Source organism: Pleurodeles waltl, chromosome 12 (assembly GCF_031143425.1).
Source record: "Pleurodeles waltl isolate 20211129_DDA chromosome 12, aPleWal1.hap1.20221129, whole genome shotgun sequence".
Taxonomy (NCBI): Eukaryota; Metazoa; Chordata; class Amphibia; order Caudata; family Salamandridae; genus Pleurodeles; species Pleurodeles waltl.
In genome coordinates this window covers 526,315,697-526,330,387 of record NC_090451.1, presented here as the reverse complement: position 1 = coordinate 526,330,387, position 14,691 = coordinate 526,315,697, and the positions used below count along the sequence as shown (strand labels likewise).

At 43.6% G+C, this 14,691-nt stretch overlaps 1 protein-coding gene and 1 long non-coding RNA gene across 2 annotated transcripts in view; one reads left to right on the top strand and one right to left on the bottom strand.

Annotated features, from left to right (window-relative positions):
* Positions 1 to 13,616, bottom strand: part of CMTR2 (cap methyltransferase 2) — a 27,908-nt gene extending 14,292 nt beyond the window's left edge. The window contains exon 1 of the mRNA XM_069217469.1: positions 13,484 to 13,616. The gene's annotated coding sequence lies outside the window, so the exon portion shown is untranslated. The remainder of the gene's footprint in view (positions 1 to 13,483) is intronic.
* On the top strand, positions 13,459 to 14,691 carry LOC138268095 (uncharacterized). The gene is made up of 2 exons (XR_011199923.1): positions 13,459 to 13,590; positions 13,740 to 14,691. It is a non-coding gene; the product is annotated as an uncharacterized lncRNA (long non-coding RNA).

Sequence of the window (14,691 nt, the reverse complement as noted above, 5' to 3'; positions counted from 1 at the left end):
CAAAGCAGTGAAGGGTTACCTCACTGAGTACCTCTCACAGAATTAATCATTGATCTCATAGCGCAAAGTGCAGGGGATCAACAACAACAGGATACTTCACAGCATACCTGTTGCAGAGTCACATGCCAACCTTGCAGCTGCAGGGCTTTGATGAGCAGCTCCTTGAGTGTTCATCTACGAGTCAGGACAAACGTTGATCGTCGTCTCGGTTGGACATAGTACAACTAAGCACTTCACAGCAGCATGGACTGGCCAGAGATACAAGTTAAGTTCTAAGCACACAAGGCAATCTACTGCCTCAGCAACTTCTCTACATTCCTAGAGACTTGGTTCTAAATCTTTAAAGGAAGACAGCTGGTGTTTCCTCAAGTCCAATCTGATTGACCCAAACATAATGAAAAACCAAACCTTGAATAGTGCATTTCTCTTTCAGGTAGCCAAATCTCCTTTGCAAATATTCAGGGATGACACTACCACCTTGCCACCCGACCATAATCTTTGCTTCAGTGTTGCTCTCAGGCCAAAGCTTTACCTGCAGGAACTAGTTTGTAGTTTCAGCTAGTGCATGAAAGGTCCTTGCTGAAAATATGCATTGAAAGCCAGCCAGTGTGCATGGCATTACAGTGAATTCCTATGGAAAGCAGAATCTTTATTACAATAGTTTGAAGGACAAGCACATGTGCTTACTAAGTCAGAACAATTAATTTAAAAGGATATCAAGAACAACCAGCTTCATAAGAAATAAAATACAGGAGCAGTGCAGTGAATGCCCTGGAAAGGGAGAAGAAAACATCCTTATCTACCTCTAACCATTTGGTGCATCCTACAACTGTAGGAGACAGATATATACAAGGGACCATCTAACACATTACCAACCATTAGTAGTATCAAAGCCTGGATTTGGGGATAGCAATGGTCACCTTTGGGTGGTCCCAAAATATACAACACAGTCTTGCCCTAAGCCAGTGTGTAACATGTCACAATCATTTATAGCACTGGTCAAGAGAGCAGTGGCACAAGTTACCTTGGAGTTACCTTGCTCCAGAAAACATATTAGATCTTCCAGACCGGGTAAATTGAGGAACTCCATGTCCTTTTAAAATAGTATATTTTAAACCTTAGAGTAAGCAAATGCATGCTTGGGATTGTTTCTATATAGTGCATAGCTAACAGAATAGGAAATTCTTGAATGTGCAAGGCAGGAAGCAATACGGATTATGGATACTGCAACCACACTGTACAAGCCAATACCTCCAAGTCTCATTGGTACATATGAATACGCAAATTTGATTTGTAGAACATTTTGTGTTCCCCATTTACTCCAACCACTGAACTCAGACAACCTGGATAGTCTGTTGTTTTTTTAAGCACATTCAATACTTAGGTACCTGAGGGAGGTACACTAAGAACAGAACACCAAGATCTTCCATCCATGTTAGCTTCATGAATAGGATGTTCTGTTTAGTAAATAATGTATTTGGCAGTAGACTCAGGCTATTAAAGCGAAATAATAATTTAGGTAAAAATGTTATTTTAATAAGTGAGGCCCTTACAGTTATAATTACTGGGCTATTTGTACAACAACCACTTTGCAGGCAATATCACCCAAAATAACTTCAGAGTGAGTTCAGATGAAATCATTAACATCCATACTAATTGCTAGCCTGAATTTAATTAATCAATTCCTAGTACCAGTGAAAGCCAAGGATAGCTCCCACTTTTTTGTGTCATTGGTTATAAGGAAAAATTCAGATTTACTCCAGCTAGTCACCATATAATTCCATTAAGACCTCAGACTCTGCCCTAACTACTGCCAGAATTCACAAAAGGATCTTAATGAAGAGGATTGTTATAAAACAGGGGAATATGTTAATGTCATAACGTACAAGTATCTTCTCTGTAGATTTAGCATAGATTTTGCATACCAAAGGCTTTATGTCCACAGCAAAAATGAGTGATAAAAAAATTGGACATCCCTGTAAAGAACCCCTGTGAATGCTGAATCGTTCGGCAAAACACCTGGAGATGCATACTCTCGCCTGCAGATTGGCAGGGAACAGCTTAATCAACAATAAGGGAGAGCTCATGAGACCAAAGGCCGGATTTAGATATTGGTGAATGGGTAACTCCATCACAATGGTGATGGGTATCCAGTCTGCTGAAATCTTAATCCCATTATTTCCAATGGGATTTCGATTTTGGTGGACGGCATATCTATAATCATTGTGATGAAGTAACCCGTCCGTCAATATCTAAATCAGGCATCAACTCTTTGGTTTACTTCATATCGGAATGGTTGCTAGCCTAAGTAAAAAGCCTTCCCTCTATATAGCACAGCAGGGAAAGTCTTTAGATGTGCATCCATCTGATGCAATAAACATAATATTGTCAGTCATCCACCTTGTTGTGGGAGAAGGAGAGAAAAATAAAGAAGCTAGAACCTTGTTAACATTGCTGCCATCTAGACTGATTAGAGTTAGACGATGGTGTGAAGAATATGCGTATCCTGGTTTACCTCTTTACAACAGCATATTCTGAACTATTTTGGATGGAAGGGGCTTTATATCTCTTTTAACAGTTTCGCAATGACAACTGGGAGACATTATCAAGGCCACACAGCACTTGCAGAATTCATGTTAGAACATGTGGCATGTGGCTCGGGGGCTCTACCTCCTGACAGGTATTTTACTGCAGCTGTATTTCTTGTTACCATATAGGTTCATTTAGGACACCTCTGTGGACCTGGCCTTTTGATGACATGTAATTAAGATAGCATAGCATTCACTCTTCAATTTCTCTTGCCTTAGTAGGCCATATGTTGAGCAAAAACCAGTAAAGCCAGCAATCATCAAATCCTTGAATATAAACGAAAGAAATAAGAACCATCTTGACCTGCAGTCCCGTTAATATACATAAAACCGTGCTCTCAAGTAGGCAGAAAAAGACTCTCTCTGATCTTTTCCCGTCTATACTTCTTTGTTGTTATTTCTTGTTCTAGATATAGCACCACTCACTGATACCTTCTAAATTCCCTTAAACCCTTACAAAACATAGGCAATAATGGTTTATCTCGCACAAATTCATATTAGGTCTCCAGTCTCGAGATTAGTCTCTTGTGTAAAGCTGTTTAAATAATGGTTTAAGGATTCCAGCATCACTGGTTTTAAATTCCCTTTGATACACACATCAAATACTTTCTAATTTAATGAACTTTCATCTACCAAACCAACATGTCTGGGGGAAAAGAATCAGTAGTCTTTTATTGCATTTCTTAGAATTGTTGAAAACAGCAGAGCCAAATGGTCTTAATTACGCACTAGAAGTAAGCTTTTTTTTCGTAAACACAGTACTGTAGAAAAGAAAAACAGACTAAAAGCAGATTGAAAATGTAAACGACTGACTACATTAAATGTTTTTACAGACTAAAACTTCAAGAAGTAACAAAGGTAAGGACAATCTATGTACTAAGCTGAAGAAATAGAAAAGGCTAAAAAAAAAAAAAAAGCTGGTAAAGAAAATAGGCTCTAGATAATCACTTGACTAGTCAAACAAATAATAGGATGGACAAGACTTGACACAGAAGAGGGACAATCCCAGTGTTAAGCATTAAGTCATAGGAGTCATGAAACGAAGCAGTACACCATAAGAGAACACTGAGAGGAGTAAAGCAGTACTGTGTGAAATGTTTTCATTAAGAAATGAATTACTGTATACAGCATTATGAAATAATAAGGGAGCAATCCAGATCATGTTTCTCCATTGAGTATCTTGTGAGCTACTAATAGCTCTTCAGCTACATGTAAGTAGCTCTCCTGTGTGCAGCCCACCCTACCAAGCATTTCCTTGTTTGAAATAATATGTACACCAAAACGGAGGGGGTGTATTTGAGGCCAAAAACGTGTGTATTTTAGGAACTCATAGACTGAAGTTTGATGAAAAATGCCTATATTTTCAAAACATATTTAAAAATATTTGAGTGATCAATCATGTGGCACTGTGGACACTTATACCTAACATTATTAGTTTGGTGCCAGGGACAATGCAGCTATGGGTGTTACATGCATTACCCACATAGAGCCATTCAAAATAGATAAAGCATTTTTTTTTACAGTACTCTTGGCACCCATGCCTGATGCACTGAGGTGATCACTGCCAGCAATCCTGCATATAAGGGCCACCAATGTAATCTTTTCTGGCGTGGTCACTATTACAACACTAAGGGCCAGATGTAGCAAAGGGTTTTACCCATTCTGTGTCAATGGGAAAATGCTTTGGTACATATGGCCCTAAAAGTGTTAAGAATAATTTTCATTCAACATTTGTTGTTCCTGAGGGGGCGACAGAGAGTTCAAGTAAGACAACTGCACTGAAGTGCAGCTCCACTGGCCGAGGGCCACGATCCGACCATTATCCTCTAATCTTGCTCTCTAAATTTCCAACTCAGTAAGAATCTGGAGTGATCACTGGCAACTAGTTAACAGACGGCTCCTGCTCGGCTGCGCTCAAAATGGTGGTTGCACAAGATTTTGCAGACACACTCGGCGGCCAAGGAGACCAGTAATCATAAATTGCAGCATCCAGCCGACACTGCTCGACCCTGTGGTAGGGCTTGGATCGGGACGACTGCTTGGGAAGTGAGTGTAAAGAGCAGACACTGAACCATGTCAGCGCCTCAGCCCCTGAAAGACACCTTTGGGTGCGGTCCTCTGCCTGGGGTCGCTCGCCGCAGATGAGCCCAGGAATGTGAATGCATACTGAAGACTGCTGGAGCGCACACGGGCTTGCGCCCGACTTGGCCAGGTGAGCGCCTCCGATGACTGGTTTCACTTGTGGCCCCTGGAGGACAGCAGAACGGCACTCGGCGGACACATAGCCCAGACAATGAAGGTAGACCGCACTGCCCCTGCTGCCCAATCCCACACAAAATGATATCTAAGGATACTTACCTAGGCACAGACTAGTGAGGGTCATAGCAGATCAGGACACTTTTGGAATGTGGTAACGCATCAATCACCCCTCTTAGTACGTATGTAGAGGACCGCGGGGTTAGACCTTGATGTAGGAAGACCCACTGTGGGTGTGAGTGACTGCCGCCTCTGCAGGTGACACTACCGCTGATGCTGGCTGAAGGCGCCCTTCCTGACATTACTCCTGCCAAAGCTGAGCAAGCCGCCTGTGCCATAAATAGAGACTAACTGCCTATGAGGGGCTCCTGACAGCCCAATATAACGTGACCCAGCACCACCACAGGAATATCTGATTCCGGCAGTACGCTAGCAAGAAGCCATAACAATCTCACAACAATCAGCTCTGTTGACTCCACAGGGTAGGTGACGCCTTGTGACCACAAGAACTATCCTACACTCAGCCCCCTGGAGGGAAAACACACCTGTGGTGCCACACTGCTGATTACTTTTTCTGCGCCACTGCCTGGGAGCAGGTGCCAAAGACCTTCCTCACTTTTAGAACTTCTGCCAGCACTTTACCCTAGATCTCTCTACTCTGGCAGTACACCCTATGTTATGTGGGAATGCCGAGGACCTGGAGGTAAGAATCTCACCTGACAATGTTACATCAGCAGCTACCAGGGAACAACTGTAGACGGCAGGGGAGTCTGCTGAGATTTCTGTGAATACTGTGCAATGCTTGGCCCTCCCGAGGGGAAAGTGGACAAGATCAATCGCGTCTCAAGTTTGAAGCACACCACACAACCAGAATCCCACATAATGGATCTGCTGACTGAAACAGAAGTGCTGAGTCCAACTCATCTGGTGCTAGAAGCCATGCTCCTTGCCACGCAACAGAGCTTACAATCAATTGATGGTAAAAGTGACAGCGTGAACAAATGCATGGACAGCCTGACCACCAAACTGGAGAAACAAACAGCGTGAATAACAGCTGGCTGACTGCTTCAGGCACTGTGACTCAAGAAGTCGATACCAAACGACGGCCACCCTCATTTATTGGGAATGTCACTTGGACTCTAGGTGTCCCTCTGAGGGTACACCCCGTGTGATTGTTCATAATGTTAAACCAGTGCTTGCAGTGATTGTCGTTATTTGTTTCTGTTTACACACTTTTTTCTTTTCAAGGTTTGGGGATGCCTTTGGTGTGATTGGGATGACAGATGCAATGAATCCCCTTACCTTGATGCTGACACCCGAAGGAGAAGAACCCTCCACTTGCAAAGGTACTCATATGGTTGCTCCCAGGGTGGTAGTTCCAGGCTCAAATGAGAAGATGGTGACCATTCCTCCTGAATAGCCCACATTACTTGCAGAGGACTCTGGGCTTGTGTAAGGCATGGAGAGACAGGGGATAGTGATTGTTAGGAGCAGTGACATATCATAGTTCCACCAGCCAGAGGATGAAAAAGCCATGGAAATGCGAGGACACCTCACAGAAACTCGGATCAGAAAAGAGAACCTCATGACAAACAACTGCCTACAATCACATCAACATGAAGGAACCAAGAACTGTGCGCAGCTCTGTGCGATGCATACCAGGCTCAAGTGGGACTAAGTGAGAGTTTGAAAGCAATACTAGAGGTTGAAAGGACACTACGCATTTTAAAACATGTGTTGACAAAAGCGCATGGCCGAGAGATCAGAGCATTTCAGGAGAGGTGAGGTGAGAAACATGTTGACCATTTGATGAACTCAGAGATCATTATCACCTCTTGAGTTCCTCACAGTTTTAAATCTTCACAAGGGCTTCCTTTCAGAATAAGTGACATCTGGACACCCCTATTTAATTTTAGTTTAATACCACTCATTCCAATTTTAATATTTCTACTGGCCCAGTAGTTCTCCAAGGGAATGCCAATTGTGAGGATACTTTCTGGACTGAACAGCAGAGCAAAAGCTCTCTGGAAAACAGTACCCTTTCGGGGACCATTGAGCATTACAGTGCCCACCCAACGAGGAGCATGACACCATGATGAAGCATGCCACTTCAGTAGGTGAAGGTCTGTTCATTATAAAAGGATGCTCCCTATGGCCTGAAAGGTCACTTAGCTCAAAATTGCACCACAAGTACCCCTTTTCACAAAACTGCACATCTTTTTGCTATGAGTAGTTCTTCCTGAGGACCTGTGCTGGACCGAAATTCCTTCCTTTCCCTCTTTTTTGTGTACCTGCTCAGATAGTAGAAACAGCAATGCCATTTCATGTCTATTCTTAGCAGAGACGCAAGCAACTCCAGACTGGCCTCAGCTGTGTTAGGCCTCTTCAATAGGGTACAGATTGCCCTTTATGGCCCAGAGAGCAAAGAGGCCCAGATCTGGGTTTACCCACTGCACTTCAAAAATTTCACTGAGAAGAAGAAAAAGGTGTAGGATGGAATGCTTTAATTAATTTCAGCTGATGGTAAATATGATAGTAAGAGTTCCAGGCCATTGTTGCTTTGCTTGATGTGCTACAGAGGACCCGCCATCTGCAAATCTGCCTTGGTGTTTCTGGAGCAAAATAACAGCTTTTGTTCCTTTATCCAAATTTTCTTCTGGTTTAGACATGAACATGTCATGGTAGTACATACTGCTCTGGTTGCAACCCCTGAGGACTGGCCTCCCTCACCTGGGCTTTGCAGACGTAGTCTGGCACTGTGAGTCCCAAGGAAAGGGTAGCAGCATTATGTAAGTGCATGCCTTCAAGGTGTGCTGCAAAACTGGAAGAAATCATTGCATGCAGATGAAAGGATATACATCTCAAAAATGTTAATGTGTATCTGCATCATGCTAATTTATAAATCAAAATGTACTCTGGAACAGTCTAGTGTCAAAACATTTAAAGGTTGCAGAGGGGGGTTGATAGTGCCTTGTAGTCGTGGATTAGGGCAAATACAATTAAACACATTTAACCCACATATTGTTGCATTCTGGTTGTTTCGCATTAAACAATATAAGTTTGGGATCAAAAATCCCAGAATGCTATCTGGGAAACCAGCTAGGAATTGTAATCCTTCTTTTATGCTCATCCAAAATGCTACGCCACGCCTCGTTAGGGCCTGAAGATATATATGACATCACTCCACCTTGTTGGAAATCCATATGCCCCTTGCAGGCCAGTATCACCTTCAAATCCAGCTTCATCATCTACAAACCCATTGTGATTGTCGTCCCTGCCTACTTGGATGACCAGCTCACTATCTCTGGTGGCTCTCCAAACTACTGCAACCAGGACACCCTTCAGTAAGCAGATCAAGAAGTGCAAAAAAGGAAAAACAAAGTGAAATAAATTCTCTATGTATGCGTCAATGACCTGGAACAAGATCCCTGTATCTCTCCAGGCAGCCCTAACCTGTTGCATGCAAATTAGTGTGGCATTCACATTCCCTTTCTGCCCAGGTCCCAAAGAATCCTAAAACCATCCATTTTGACAAGAACAATGCTAGTCCGGTCCAGTGCTGTCCTCAAGCCTGGAGTATTGGCTTGGCCTCACTTTGCACACTTGATTTGGTGCTTAATAGGTAGGCTGTGAGGAGAGAGTCATGCTAATGTGGTAATAATTCACATTATAAGTGAACATTAATTTCCCACATGATCCCCAGACTTTTATGTTTCCAGCAGCATTTGGACTAGAAAATATTTCTAGGTCGACTTTTACTGCCCAGATTTACAATAAAGTGCTGGGATTCTTATTAATGCTTGCCGCTTCACTTTAGTCCCGGTGGTAAAGACTGCCACATTACGAGTTCGGCGGTTTGCCGAAGCCAAACTGCCACAACGCTGCCATTACTGCCAGTGCAGTCGGAGCAGCGTGGCCGGCGGTAAGCTTATCCAGGCTGGCGGAATGTTTAAGACTGCCAGACGTATTACGAGGCAGAAAACAGCCAAGCTTTTCACGACAGTCGCCCTCCCTCAAAAACCCTGGTGGTAATGCACATGCAGGTTTTACTGCTTCTTCCTGGTACTTGGCCAGAGTGTGGCAAGTGATTCTTCTGCAAATCACTGTGACTATGAAATGCAGTCAAATTTGCTGTTGTAACTTATCTGCAATTATGAATCTTCTCAAACTATAGAGTACTGGTGGGAGAAGATTAGCTCTTACTCCAATATATCTGAAAGGAAAGCGTGTGTGCCTCTGCAGCGAAAACCTACATTTGCAGGTGTTTAACCAGAAATGCTTGTGACAAGCACAATTCGCAGGACCTGGTGTCACCCCCTCCAGAAAAATATTGACTTGTAAGCCCTTGCGGTGGTTAGCCAGTGCAAGGCACAAGTGAGATAGTCCAGTCTTTGCAGAGGTGGGTCAACATAGGGAGGGATTGGTTAGCCGAGTGCATAAGGTTACCGACATTAAAGAGAGGAGACTACCATATATGCCAACACATCTGATTCAAGCTGGAAAATCAATTTTTAAAGTCAAAAATGCCTTCTATCCTGAAGTTATTCAATTGTTAATTAAATTAATGGGGAAAATTAATTCCATAATTTATTTTTGAAAAACCTCCCACTTCAAAATGTTGGTAGTATTGGGTAATTTTAGCCGTTCTTTTTTAGGTCGAGCCTTCTGGCAGTGCGCAAGTGCTGTCGCTATGGTGTTGAACACTTGTGTTTAAGAAAATAACTCTCCTAAATAAGAAAGGGTATTTTAGCCCACCCATTACTTAGCATTTGTTGCCATCATAATCGTTGCTGCCTTTTAATTCAGCAGAACTTGCGACATGTCAATTCATGCACCACTTCCTGCTTTTTGTGTGGAGTTTGGACCAAGTACAGATTGATGTAACTTTATTAGTGTCCCTCGCTGCCAGCGCTGTGATTGAGGCACTACTTCTTCTTTATGAGACTATTAGCTGTTATAACATTGCATTTTCAGCCCATCCTTAAAAGAATGTGGCACAAGGCTGCTAAGGCCGGGAGTAGCCTGCATTTAAAATCGCTATGCATTTACAGTGGCAACCATCCCAGCCAAAAGTGTGTCCCTAACAGTTCCCAGCGCTGTGGTGGTAACCTCCTTCAGACCACAATGGCCCCATCTCACGTTGATCAGCACTCCAAAAAGCTCCCTTAATAGTGGGGCGAGGGGTGATCCAGAAGCCTGGTCCTCAAGTGGGAACAAACATACAGGGGTGTTGATGGCACAAGGGGCTAAAAACACACAACAGGACTCTACTTCCATGAGCTCTTGAGAGAAAGAATTGCACTTCTTCCATGGTGTGTGGTCTTTAGGAGGAGCAATGTAGGTCAGACCCTACCACCTAGGTTGGGGTGCAATCATTCTGCTTCTAAGGAACCCTCACAGCAGTGTCTGCACTCCTGAACTCTTCCCAATATAAGCGAAACTTTTAAATTCAGAGGGATGCGTGGCATCTCTAATGCAATTAAGATAGGCATGGAGGGAAAACCAATGCTATTCTAGTGAGCAGTCAGTTTGTAGACAGAGACAAGCCTGGCCATTGATGTTTTATCAATATTGTGGCGTAGAGGCAGGGGTCTTTGCTGGGGCAGTGCTAGTAAGACTATTAAAAGACAGATGAACAGTTTGTGGCCTGTCTGCCCACATTAGATTGTCAGACTAGACACAGATGGTTTAAGTACATGTTTATGTGCTATATTTGCACGCTCTTGTGTGTGAATGTGCATGTGGGTGTATGTGTGAACGCATGTGTATATATGTGTGAGCATGTTGGTGTGTATGTGGGTATTTGTGTCTATGCAAGAATTTGTGTCTGTATGCGTGTGTGTACGGGTACAAGCTTTGTGTGAGTGCCCAGCCTGTGAGTGCACTTATGCAACTGTCAGCATGTATTTGTGAGCGGAACTGCAGGCATATGTGCATGTGCGTTAATATGTGTATACATGTGTGGGTACAAGGGTTTTTTCGCATGTATATGGCCGTGTGCCTTTATGCGTGCATTTTGTGAGTGTGTGCATGGGTAAATATGCGTGATAACGTCTATCATTGTGTGTGTATGTCAGGGTTTGTGTACTTGTGTGTGGGCTGGGTTGAGAGGGGTGAAAGGTTGCTTAATCCACATCTTGTAAATTAAAAACAAGCAGATTCAGGTCCATCTTTTCTCTTGACGATTTAATAGTGCTTTCAGTTTCTGAAGTAGACAGTGAGCAGACAGCGCGTTCCCACTGTCCACGGACACACGTGCTCGGCGTCCCCATAGCCCTCGCTGGGACCGGGTGGGAATGAAAGCATGCAGAAGTCTTTCTTGTCTGTCATTTGTGTTCAACCAACTCCTGAGCATATTAAAGTAACCACTGCTCTAGTTTTAGATAAAATGGGAGGAAGGTGCGGACTGGCTTTGCCTGCCCCAAATGCCTCATTTCTTCTCCCGAGTGCGATAAATATTCACTGGAGCCCATTGCGCGCACTGAGATTCATTTGGAGGCACACAAAAGATGATCTGATGGCCAAGCATCTGAGTTAAATATTTCTAGTGTTTCCAGATACTTTTTTATGTTTGAAAATAAATAATCATCAACCCCGTCACCTCCAACAGCACATTTGCTCCATTCTGGTGAGTTTTGCTATAGTCTTTAATTGCGTTCTTTTTTTAATCTGTTGTTTATAATAATGTCACAATAAACAGTAGTGCTTCCTGCCACACTTGCATGGTCTCTACGTGCTATACATAACAGGCAATCAACAATTAAAATATCTCAAATTATGAACGTTGGCTGGAACCACCCAGCACTGCAGAGCTTGTCAGGTGGACCCTCAAGGTGGGGAACCCCTTGTCCACAGTTACCTTCTGCCTCTCATTGTACCGTCTCGCTAAAGCACAGACACAGCACAGCGCCTTGTTCAGTGTATTCCAAGCCACAAGCAGCGAGAGGAGCTGCGCTCACTTGCCCACACAACTGCTGGTATAAAACTTTATGAAATCCCACCCGCTAGCTCCGTGGGCTGCAGCAGGACTGGACGGTAACTCACCCCCACACATTAAAGTTAGTGTGTCTCAAAGTTCACACTGCAAGTATCTTAGTAGCCAAGCCATTAGGAACCGACTCCTATGATGTCAGTTATGCAGTATGGTGTTGGGCCTTGGTTTGTGTCTGTTATTAAAATACATTGTAGCAGAGTTCTGGCAGAGCTACAAGCACGTCATGAGCCAGCCCCAAAGCCTGCCAGGAGCAGCCACTGTGCTCTCCTACTGCAGCTCATTATCGTGTATTATAAGTAGTGCTCTGGCTTGACAGCTGAGGAGATGCTGTAATGTGTGATTTTGCATTTCAGTGCGGGGATGTGGACCACCACACTGAAATGCATTAGTCTAACACCTTATGCGTGGTACCTGGCAAGGCTGCTGAATATAGGGGATGGGAAACACTAAAGCTGCATAGTCTTGATTCAACCTCATAGCTCTTCCATCTACCAACAGACACCCTCTATCCTTTTATCTCACTCTTGTAGGTTCTTTTCATCCCCGCTTGCTCCCTTTGTCCCTGCTTTTCTGTCTTTCTCTCCCGCCTTGTTCCCCTTTTTGTGTTTTAGACTCTTTTGCTCAGAGACAAAGTCTGACGATAAAACATAATTGGTGCTGGTCCCCAAAAACGAGAGCCTATGGGCCCCACCTGCAAACACCTGCTCAGATTAAGCACTGGCAGTGTGAAAACAGCAGGCCAGTGAGTAAGTGGGACAGAGGGAGCATTGTTACCCAGGCGTGCAGTTTTTGTGGACCTTGCCTTTGTGCTGCCATATTTGAAGTTTTTAATCTATGTCTTTTTCTTTTTCCCTACTGGGCATTTTTAATAAATTCCAAAAGATGTCCTCATCCTACGAAGGGCACCATTTTACATTGTTGGCTATGGACCCACAACAACTTCAGACAGTTTTTTTAAAATTACCTTTCAAAGAAGGCAACTGCGTGCACACATATGTGCACATGCATTGTGATGCATGCAACCGCCTTGCGGCACCAATACTGTCAATAAAAAAAAAATACATCAGCATTTACCGTTCAAAGGCGAGACCTATTGGCGTCCCAATACTTGTTTAACTGGTAGTACTTGGCTATCTTATCTAGGTTTAAAAAAGGACCTCAAATGGGGAAACACCGAAACTGCAAGTGCCAGAATGCAAAGCGACGTAGCTAAACACGCAAGTAGGCTCTTGTCATATGGTATAACCTCACCAATCACCCACTGGGCAGCTATGGGAACAGATTGCTACTTTTCAACCACAACGTGCAGGGTTTCATTAGATAAACGCCTAGTCAACTGTAGTATGCGCTATAAATGCAAGTTAAATTTAAAGACAGGACTTGCAATAAATGCATGGGGCACAGCGTCGGGTGAAAGGTCAAGGGGAGGTGGCTTAGCGTTCGGAGCCTTGGGTAGAGAGCGCGGAGGAAGCACACTGGGAGCGAGGGTGAGGTGCAGACTAGGGTACGGACGCAAGTGCAGAGGTAGCGAAAAGAAGCAGGGTTCAATCGCTTCATGGGGCATCCAACTGGGATGTACTCAATGCAGTTGAGCACGTTGTGTAAACTGCACACCCTCTCCATACACTGACTTCCCCCTACTCACCTGCTGGTCCAACTCCAGACGTTTTCCAAACGTCTCTCCGCGTAATACGTCACCACGCTGTTAGTCACGTGGCTATGAAGATCGCGGAAGCTGCCATCATGGCGCCGGTAAAAGACTAGGATAGTGTGCTGAGCGGGCAAATCAGTGATACGGTTCGCCGACTCTGTATAACACATTCGCTGTTATATGTGCTTTTTTCCATGTGTTGCTTTAATGCAAAAGATAGGATTGTCATTATTACCTTTCTTGCTTTCAGAGCCACAAAACGTCAAAATAATTGTAGAACGTCAATGAAAAGAAAAACGAAAATAACTTGGCTGAAGTTCGTCATACCAGACGTGGGGCCACTGGAAACTTCAAGATCTCGCCTAGTCCAAGATTACCTTGCTTTTTATGAGACGCACATTTCGTTGAAGTTGTGACATATTTCTTGCAAAAGTACATCACAACCTTTTTAAAACCAGTTGCTTGAGACTGTGAATTATCAAAGACTAACAAGGTCAGACGCGCTCACAAGACCCTCAAAAAGTGCGGTCCGATTGTGCTATCTGCCATAACTGCTTTTCCTACACTTACCGCAATTGTGAGTTTGTGATAAATAGTGGCAGGTCAGGCCTGTCGTTATTTATTGGGGGTACAACGCCCGGCATGTACAGGAATACGAGCCAAAATCCAGGTTATTCCCCAAAAAACTAATAATTGGGTGCTATTTGTGGCACCCGATCAATTGAAATCCAGACTAAGCCAGTTGGATTTTATAAAATGCGATAAATATATAACGTCAATTACTGTATCCTATGGAAGTTGTAATACGGGCAGCGGTATATCTGTCATGTTTGTGACAGAGTGTCCCATCTGCCAAGATCGTAATCAGGCCCTAAATGTTAATGCCCACCATGCAAATTGACAAAACAATTTTAGGATTTTAATTACGAGTGAGGTGCAAAGCATCAAATTTAGTCCTAAACTTGTCTCTGTGTCGGCTCGGACAAAAGGATGGACCCTTACTAGGGACTTCAGTTTAATCTAATGAAAAGCTCAGGAGTATAAATTGATTGATCACTGTTTTCTCAGATCCTTGTCCACATGCTTTGTTTGGGACCTCGTTTTCACTTTTTTCTCCATCCTGTTTTGTTTGCGTGTTTCTTCTCTGTCATCCTCTTTCTCCTCTCTTGATAAATTCTGTTTCCATGTTTTGTTTACTCCAA